The sequence below is a fragment of the Gavialis gangeticus genome, unplaced genomic scaffold, assembly GCF_001723915.1.
Source record: "Gavialis gangeticus isolate Ggan-Ray unplaced genomic scaffold, GavGan_comp1, whole genome shotgun sequence".
Taxonomy (NCBI): Eukaryota; Metazoa; Chordata; order Crocodylia; family Gavialidae; genus Gavialis; species Gavialis gangeticus.
Window position 1 is genome coordinate 264,272,388 of NW_017729032.1, and position 9,293 is coordinate 264,281,680.

At 45.9% G+C, this 9,293-nt stretch overlaps 1 protein-coding gene across 2 annotated transcripts in view; it reads right to left on the bottom strand.

The window, feature by feature from the left end:
- Window positions 1-3,850, bottom strand: part of TFG (TRK-fused gene) — a 44,176-nt gene extending 40,326 nt beyond the window's left edge. For both annotated transcript variants that reach the window (XM_019523735.1, XM_019523734.1), the window contains exons 1-2: window positions 3,743-3,850; window positions 1,544-1,626 (exon numbers count right to left, since the gene is read on the bottom strand). The gene's annotated coding sequence lies outside the window, so the exon portion shown is untranslated. The remainder of the gene's footprint in view (window positions 1-1,543; window positions 1,627-3,742) is intronic.
- Between the last annotated feature and the right edge of the window lie 5,443 nt (window positions 3,851-9,293).

Sequence of the window (9,293 nt, forward strand, 5' to 3'; positions counted from 1 at the left end):
CTGTGTCACTTGCGATGCCCAACTGTGTCATTGCAAGTGACACAGTTGGGCATCCCTGTTAAAACAGGGACTGTATTATGTTTCTAGTCCTGGAGTATTGTTCTTGAGGTGATGGTCCAGGAAACATGAGGGGCAAGGATTATTAGTGATATCTTTAATTGGACCAACTTAGTAGATGGGAAAGCTGTTGGACAAGCTTGCGAGCACCACGTGCTCTTCCTCAGGTCACCTCTCCTCACCAAAAATTCTTGCTTCTCATAGCTTTATGTTTTAATCAACCATAGATAAAACTATGTTAATTATTTGTAATTCAGTTATTTTAGACAGAAGAGTGCTAACACAAACCTGAAATTTGCTTCAAGTTAATTATTTTAAGGACAGCAACCCTTTCAGCCTTATGGAAACTTGAGAGGAAGTTACTGAGTTAAGGCCTTAACTAAGTTTTGGCTTGATGCTTATTGCATATTTAGCAGTGGTGTGACATGGGACAAGATACCAAAACATACATTGAAACCCATGACTTCTGTTCCTTTGTGATTTACGTGAACCAAATGCACTTTCACCAGCTTAAAAGACAAAATTTATTCTGACTGGCTTATCACAGTGACCCCTTTCAAAAAAAAAGTAGACTTAACTTGTCACTCAAAACTAGAATCATGTTCACGAGCTGAAGGTGTGGGAATAGGAACTATATGAATGCAAGGATGCAGCATGTGCTAATCCTAAACCACCCCTGTCAAATGCTTATCTAGCCTCCTGAAAACCTCCAATGAAGAGAATTCCACAACTTCTCTAGGCAGCTCATTTCATTGTCTGAAGAGCAGGACAGTTAGGAAGTTTCTCTGAGATTTATTCTTCTAACTGTTTTGCTGAACCCATTTCAGCAAAAGGTAGGTATAGATTGAACATCCGCAAAAACTACTTCACCGTTAGGGCGGCTAGGAGCTGGAACCAACTTCCAAGGGAAGTGGTGCTGGCCCCTACCCTGGGGGTCTTTAAGAAGAGGCTGGATGCCCACCTAGCTGGACTCGTTTGAGTCCCATTTCTCTTTTTGGGGTTTTTGTTGTTCTCCCGCCCTGGCGGGGGGTCGGGCTAGAAGATCTACTAGGTCCCTTCCGACCCTTAATCTATGAATCTATGAATCTATGAATTTGCTTGAGGAAGCAAACACTATCTAACATTAGTTTAGGTCAGGTGCAAGTGCACAAAGAAATGGCACCTAAACACTCAAACCCACAATCTTAGCACTGTTAGCAGCACATTCAAACCAACTGGGATAACTGGCCCATCAAGTATTGAGAAATTTGTGGAACAACAGGATGAAGTCCATGCTATGCTAATGCATTGCTCATATTTTGTAGAGAGAAGAATTTAAACTCCCGAGATTTCAACTCAAAACTTCTCATAAGCATTTTGTCTTTGAACAAAGCTATCTGAGAGAGCATGAGTATTTACAACAGATTTTTTTTACAAAAAAAAGTAGAATCCAGCATAATACCATGTCTTCTTTTACCTCTTTCCACCAACATATTTTTATTATTACCTTGTCAGTCTTAAAGATTTGCTGGATTGTAGGTCAGGTTCCCTGCTTCACTTCAAATTAACGTTCAGATGTCCCGCCATGAACTGCAAGAATCATGGGTAATCAGTGATAGGGTATGAAAACTGCATCAGAAAGCCAAAAAAAGGTTAGCTTACTGCCAGGCCTCACTGGAACAACATACTTCTCAATATATTACATTAAAATGAAAAGGTTGGTATCTTAATTGTATAGGTAAGGGAGACACTTTAATGTGAAGGCTAAATGTGAAATTGTATCTATGAAGCTTGTAGGTCAGCCCTACACAGCTCTTAACAAAAAAGTATTAACATGTCAAAATTTTGTATGGCCATTGCTAACAGCCTGGAAGTTCATGAAACATACCTCACAGTTTGTCCTCATAAGGCGCGCACACACTTTTAAAATATTTGTTACAGTAACTTCCAGCTTATCAACATCCAAAGTTTTTAAGTTTTACAAAATTAAAAGTTTTAAATTGATCTTGCAGTATTATAGCCCAATAGCCCACCTTCCAAATTTGAATTATACTCTGACTTAAGTCAAAGTCCTCAAAGAAGCATTATGGCAGAGACTGTCTGGGAGAACAGAGAGGTGATGTCATGTCTTCAGAGGAAAAAAGAACCAAAGCAAACAAAAGGAAAGAGTGGCAACCAGGGCCAGAGATCTGCAGCCACCTAACAGAACAGGGAACTCCATGTCCAAAAGAAAACGTAAAACAGAAGAAGAATGCCTTCCTACATCTTGTTCCTGCTCTATTACCAGATTACCCGAAAAGAATGAAAGTGACTCAGGAGGAGGGGCCCTGCTCATGGGCTCCTTCCCCAAGAAAGTCAATTCACAATTCCCCTTACATTTGCAGAGAGTTCAGTGAAACTATGCACATCTGTACGCTGCTAATGTAACAGGAAGATGTGGTAATTCCTGCTATAGGGATAAAGGGAAGGTGCTAGGTTTTGCTGGGGAGCCATGACTCAGGTCATTTGTTCAATCTACTATCTGAAACTGAACCCATCAGCCAGTCATGTAGCTCTGGCCTCCCTGACAGGACTCGTTAGAAGCCAAGAGAGGCTGTGAATCCATCAGGCAGCCAAAGCCGATTTCTCTATGGCAAGGGGAGGGAAGAAAAAAAAAAAAAGGGAGGGGCTGGCCCAAAGCAGCATCTATTCACACAGGGAAAGCCTCAGCTTTGCAGGCTCCAAAGTAACTAACCCTGATGCTGCTCTGAAAATACACATTCATGATATCTGAATATCAATCTAAACTTAATTTAGACCATGTCCAAGTTACACCCTGCCAAACCACCACAGTACACACATATCTGCCAAAACCACATAGCTCCATTTCTTCAACTATGCCAGCAGGGTTCAAAATACATCCGAGGAGGGCAGGAGCTGCTGAAGGTGGCTGTGGCAGTCAGCAGAAAGTCTGGGCACCTCTATCCAAAACTTGTACCAGCTTTCAGGCAGCAACAGAAGCCTTCTTTCAGAAGGGGGCGACATTAACATGCCAGCAGAAAGAAGGGCTCTGCTGCCACACGGAACCTGAGTGGGGGCACGCTTGAGTTTTCCAGAACTTGAGTTCAACCAGCAAAACAAGGCTACGTGGACCAGGCCCTTTTAAAAAAAGAGATGGAAAAAACCTAAAAAACCCCCTGTTAGGTGTGTTAATCTTGATGTCCAAAATGGGAAAAAAAGCAGCAAGCTGATACGAAAGTCGCCCTTAATCTAAATGGTGGTGTCCATCACCTTGCAACGTGCAGCTGGCTCGTTTCTACAGGAAACATGAGGGCTAGCACTGCTGTCTGATTTCAGCTGCACACCCACCCAAGAGCACCAGCTCATCATGTGACTTCATCTCATCGCATGAGATCGTCTCATCTTGTGACCTCATAGCATGACTTCATCTCACTGCATAGCTCATCACCCATCTCTGGCCTGCCACAGGTACCGGAGAAGGATACCTCACTGCACCTCTCCACCCTGGTCTGCCTACTGCCTCTAACTGCCATGAGCAACGAGCCCACGACACGCTGACGTTTACCTGACCCACGCTAACGTCACAGTGCTCTCCCTTACTTCACTCCCGGGGTTATACCCCTGGGAGTCGCTCCAGGCCTGGCCGGTTTGCGCAGGTATGGAGGAGCCGGTCCTCAGTCCCGCGCCCCGGCTCCCCGCCGCTTACCCTGGGCCCCGCTGGCTCCGGCCCGGTCCCGTCCGGCGCCCGGACGTGGCAGCTGAAAGAAAGGGCTGGGACAGAGACGGCGGCGCCTGCCGGAGACACTGCGCATGCGCTTGCGCATGCGTCCTTCCTTCGTATGATCCAGCCGGAGCCCATAAGACTTCTCTGCGCATGCGTATATTCATAGGGCGCGCCCTCCCTGCCCCTTCAACGCAGGCAGGTGCGCCCCAGACCACCCCGCGCCTGCGCCTGCGCACGCAAAGAGCGTGCTCTGCTGGGTGTTGCTCCCTTCGGGTGGAAGGGCCTGTGTGGCGGGCGCATGCGTAGTGAAGCGGATGAGGTCTCAGTCTCTTCCAGGGCACGAGCTTTAATCCCCCTGCCACCACCCCTGCATGGGGCTGGGCAGGGTGGTTCCACCCTGCTGGGCAGAGGGGGGAAACAGGTTTCCCACCCAGCAAGTAAAAGTGACCTGCTTCTCTAGCGGTGAGAGGCCTCTGTAACAGGCAGCCCCCTGCTCTCAAGAGCTGTCAACTGGATGTGGGAAGCCTATCCAAGGTGACCAGAGCACCATGCAGGGCTGGATCTCAAGGCACAGCACCCTGGGGTTCCCTTGAGATCCTTTCAAGGGTGCCCCAGAGCACCATGCCATGTAAGTGCCGCAGTATTTTCAACTCTCATGATTTTTGGCATTGCTCTTAAAGTCTACCCCTCGGGATTGTGAAAAACTTAGCTCTTTCTTTTATATTTCATAAGAGTTGGCAACACTAAAAAAAGGTGGCAACAGCAGGCAACGCTAAAAAAAGACAACACCAAGAGACGCCCAGAGATCTCAAATAGGAACCCCTTGCTGTGGCTTTTCTGTGTTCTTTGCTGCAGAGCTGCTCTATTATGTTTTGGTAGGCAAAAAAAAAGAATGAAAAGGAAAAGAATGAAGAGTTGGCATTTTTCAGGGGCACCCCAGTCTATCCAGGAGTGCCCCCAGACTGAAAAGTTTGAGACCCTCCAATGTAAGGGCTTAGATGATACTTCTGTAATCAAGGTAGTAGCCCATCTCGTTGCCAACTTCATGCACTAGGAAGAAAGATGCAACAATTTTATGCAAAGGTACTTTGTTCTGATGTCTTATTCTCCAGCCACTGCCTTTACTATTTTTTTCCACCAACTCATCAAAATGGCTCTGAACTTGGACCTCTCCCTGGGTGAGGCCCAGCTGCCTGGGAAAAATCTCCTGATAGTTTCACAGCCAAATTATTCCTAGCCCAAGAGGCAAAGGCTTCAGGGCACAGCTATAAGGGGACTTAACAAATGGACTCCTATTGCCAGAAAATCCCTGGGAAACTTCTGGTCACGATCTCTAATGCCTTTCACCATTAATAATAGGTGGTATTACATGTGACTACAACTTAAGGTGCAATTCAGACCACAATGTTAATTTAAAACATAAAATAATACCAGGCATAACACAATTTATTTCTATCTGGGGTCTTGTGGTATTCCATGCTAATATAGGAGTCTTTTACACTTAGCAACTTGAGTTGTGGTCAGCCAGGGTTGAAATTTCTACGTGAAACATAGAAAAAGGAGCTTTAAGTATTTTGTTGTCTATTTCAGTTTTCAGCAGGGCAGTTGGAAAGCCCTAGTAGAAATAAGTGGACACCGGGACTGAAAGCAATTCGGATTGAAATGAGACAGGAGTTTAAAAAAAGGCTGAATTGATATGTATTTTCAATTCTACGTATTATATAACAAGAAACAGATCACAAAAAAATGCATAATTTGGAAGACCTGTTTTAAAGTGGCTAACAATTACAAGCCTGCTCGCTCAGTCTCACTCTTCGCCTCTCATTTTTGCCACCTTTGGACAGGTAATTCAGTCCTTCCCCCACACAAGCATGTACCAAGGCAGCATTTCCCAGTAACCAAAAGGAAACTTCACAATCTTTAATATCCACATTGCAGGAAATGTCAAAGTTCAGCTATATTATTGTGATCACCCTGTTCCACGTGTAGATAAAAATTGAACTATCGCTCTTAAACATGCCACAATTAAAAAAAGAAAAATCATTAAGTGCAGGAAACATTACCTCCCCCATTTACTTTCAAAGGGTGTTGAAAATAGTTTTTGTGCTGGTGTGAAATAAGTCAATGTTTTATTCAACACCTGAGATATCTACAAGATGTTCAAGTGTACATTCTACCAATTAACAGAATGAATCACAATATTTTTGGGGGGGTAGGTGTTATTTATTTGGAGTCTTTAAAGAGAAAAATATTTACATGTTAAACATCTAAAGTGAAAAACACTGCAAAAAGTTAGGATGGCATTCGCAGAATAACTGCAAAATCAAAACAAAATGGAGAAATATCATTACCATCCTCATCAGGACCGTCACTGTTGTTTCTGGGTATACTTTATGTGCCCACCTGGTCTCAAGGAGGGGCTCTCGTGCTGCCTTGGAGCATGTGTCTGGGATTAGCCTCTGCGTTTGTCCCAGTGGTCTCAGAGAATGCCCACGATCTCCCCGAGGGAAACCCAGAAACTCTCCTGTGGCTCCAACTCCTCTACACCCCATCCATGCGCCAGCCTCTAGGATGGCCACTTGATGGTCGGATGGCTTGCCCTCTGGTGTCAACTCCCATTCTCTTCTTGTTGGCTGGGCTACAGATGACCTCTCCCAGCCCTACATCTCTTTGGGATGTTAAGCTGTTCCTGCTCTTCTGCCTCGTCTTTCGTTATAACTCGGCCGACTGCTGTGCTATCCCAGCCGCTCCTAACCCCAGAACGCTGCCTGTAGCTCTCACCCTCGTCTTGGGGTCCCTCTGGGCGATCCCTGAAAGTAAAAGAAAAAGAAGAAATTAACAGAAAGGACAAGGGGGTAGGGCTTTGACCCATTTCCACTCACTGACCCGGCGTCTGTGGCTCCTGCAGTCTCTTGACACCATTCTCACTCCATCTCTTCGCTGTGGACCCCTCCAATGGGTCTGTCCCCAGATCCATTGCTGGTCACCAGCATTGCCCGTGCCCGGTGCGGGAAGCACTGTTGCTGTGGTCTTCTTGCTGCCGGCTTTTATTTCGGCTGGGCAGCGTTCTGGGATGATGTCGTCCTCCCGTGCTGCTTTTAACTGGAAATAAGTGTGGCTTACAAACTGCACAGGTGCTCCGTGCTGGTGCGGCTTGTCCGTCTCTTCCTGGCCTGAAATAGGTAGATATTATGAACCTCATCACTTGGAAATACAGGCACAGAAAAATACGTCTTATCCAAATTCAGCTGAGAGTAAATGAGTAACAGTACAAGGTGAAAAATTGTTTTTCCTAGGCAGTTTTGGGAACCATTCCACACCTTCCTGCAGAGAAACTGATGCACCATTTTGTGTCTCCACTCTTGTATCTCTGACTTGTCTGATGAAGTAAGCTGTTGCTTATGAAACATTATGCCTCTCTGACTTAGTCTATAAGGGGTTACTGTAACAGGGTAACTATCGGGCCCGGTCACCATGCTGGCTCACCTCCATATCTGGTCAGTCTGCCCGCATATACTCTCCTGCCATGCCTTGATGTAAACAATAAGTTGTTTATTTTTAAAGCAGAAGGCTGCCCAGTTTAAAGCCTGATGCCAAGGGCATATTACACAGCTCCAAACCGTCTCTTATACTATGTCCCATGCCTTGCAGATGGCATCCAAATTTTCCATTACTCCCCAGGCCCCTTTCTGGGCCACTCTGGCCTCTGGCCTAACTAGGCCTCCGGCATCCTTGGACATGCCTGGGCCTTAACTCACACCTCTCAGTGGGGCCTCTACTCCAGCTATACCAGTTAGCTACTATGCAGCCCTTCACACGGTCTTCAGGGCCTGCTCTACACAGCCACTGAGTCCCTGCAACTCTGCCCCCTCACTGGGGCCTCTGGATCTCAGATGTCTGACGAATTACCTGGGCCCCACTAACTCAGCCTAGGGCTGTTCAGGCCTCAGGCATCTGTCGACATACCTGGACCCTTCTGGGCATTATGCTGCTTTGGCTCTGAGGCATCTGTCAACTACTTGGACCCCACCTTAGGCCCCATTCAGTGGGCATGGACCCCTGTGCTTTTCTATCTGGGTGTGCTCCCCTAGCCTTTCCCCTCCAGGGGTAACCCACAAGACAGCAGGGACTGAGGCTTTCAGGTGCCCCATACTCACCCTTCACTAGGGAGGCAACTGGGCAATGTTCTGCCTCCATCTGCTTGCAGCGACTGATGCTGGCTTTACTGCTCCAGCCTGCTTTTATTCCGATCAGCTGAGCCCTCTTCCCCAATCAGGCAGTCTCCTGTTGACTCCTGACTGGGGAGTGCAGCCACCTGCAGCTGCCTCTGCTGCCTACTGAGGCCCTTTGAGTGGCAGGCAGCACAGGGGCCCTGCTGCAAGCAGGCACCCAAAGGTGCTCTGCCACAGACACTCTGCCCTGCCTTCTATCTGACTTTAGATTAACACAGCTAACTACCTCTCTTGCCCTACTGTTGTTTGGAAGGCTCCAAATGCTAGGAATTTGCCCTGCCAGAAAAATCATATATTTCTGGAATCCAAAGAGGTTTTCAAGCCATTAGCCTCTTTTCCATTTTTATTCAACTTTAATATCAGAGCTAGCAATTACCATATGTGTAAATCCAGCTGGTCCTCTACAAAACATTTGGTAGGATATGGGATTAATTTAAACGTGCTCAGTGGCCGCGTGTACATGAGATGCTGACTGTGCAGTTATTACTGTGGAGTCATTTAAATGTTCATTTAAATGACTATGCAGTAACCAGAGTTAGTGTGCAGTAGTGCTGTGGAACATCTTTTCTCATGAAGCTGACTGCGCAGTAGCCCGAGACTACTGTGCAGTAGCGTCTTTCTGCTGTGCAGCGCTACTGCATAGTAGTCATGGCCTACTGTGCAGTCAGTGTCTCATGTAGATGTGGCCAACGTGGATGTTACCTGCAAGGGTTCAATTATTGTTTGAGGCAGCTGGAAAGTCTTTACATTGCACATTGACTTTATAAAAATAAAATTGAAAAAATGGAGGAAAATATGCACATTTCTTAGGGACAAACTTCTGTTTTCCCTTTACCATAAGCAATCATATTTCCCTTTACCATAAACAATCACATATGACTAATCATACAAGCTACTTGCAGATGTTAAAAAACAAAATCAAACCCTCCTCTTTAATTTAAACTTGGCGTGTTCCTGCGCTAAGCCCTGCACATGCCCAGAAGAGGCAGTGTCTTAGCTGGACCCAACTCACCTGACATCTGCATAGATTGGGCACTTTAGTGGGGCTTTTTTGGTGCTTTTATTTTATAGCTGATTGAATCAGCTATTAGATAAAAGCACCAAAAAGCCCCACTGAAGCGCCTGATCTATACAGACACAGCAGAGCTGGGTGGAAGTAACATGCTGCTTCTTTTGGTAGAGCATTTTTTTTTAAACATCTGCAATACCCACATATATCAGAGCCTCTTAAATCAGGAAACATCCTCTTATGGTGCCTTTTCCAGGATGAATTATCCCCAAACAGACATTTTTGCTTAGCA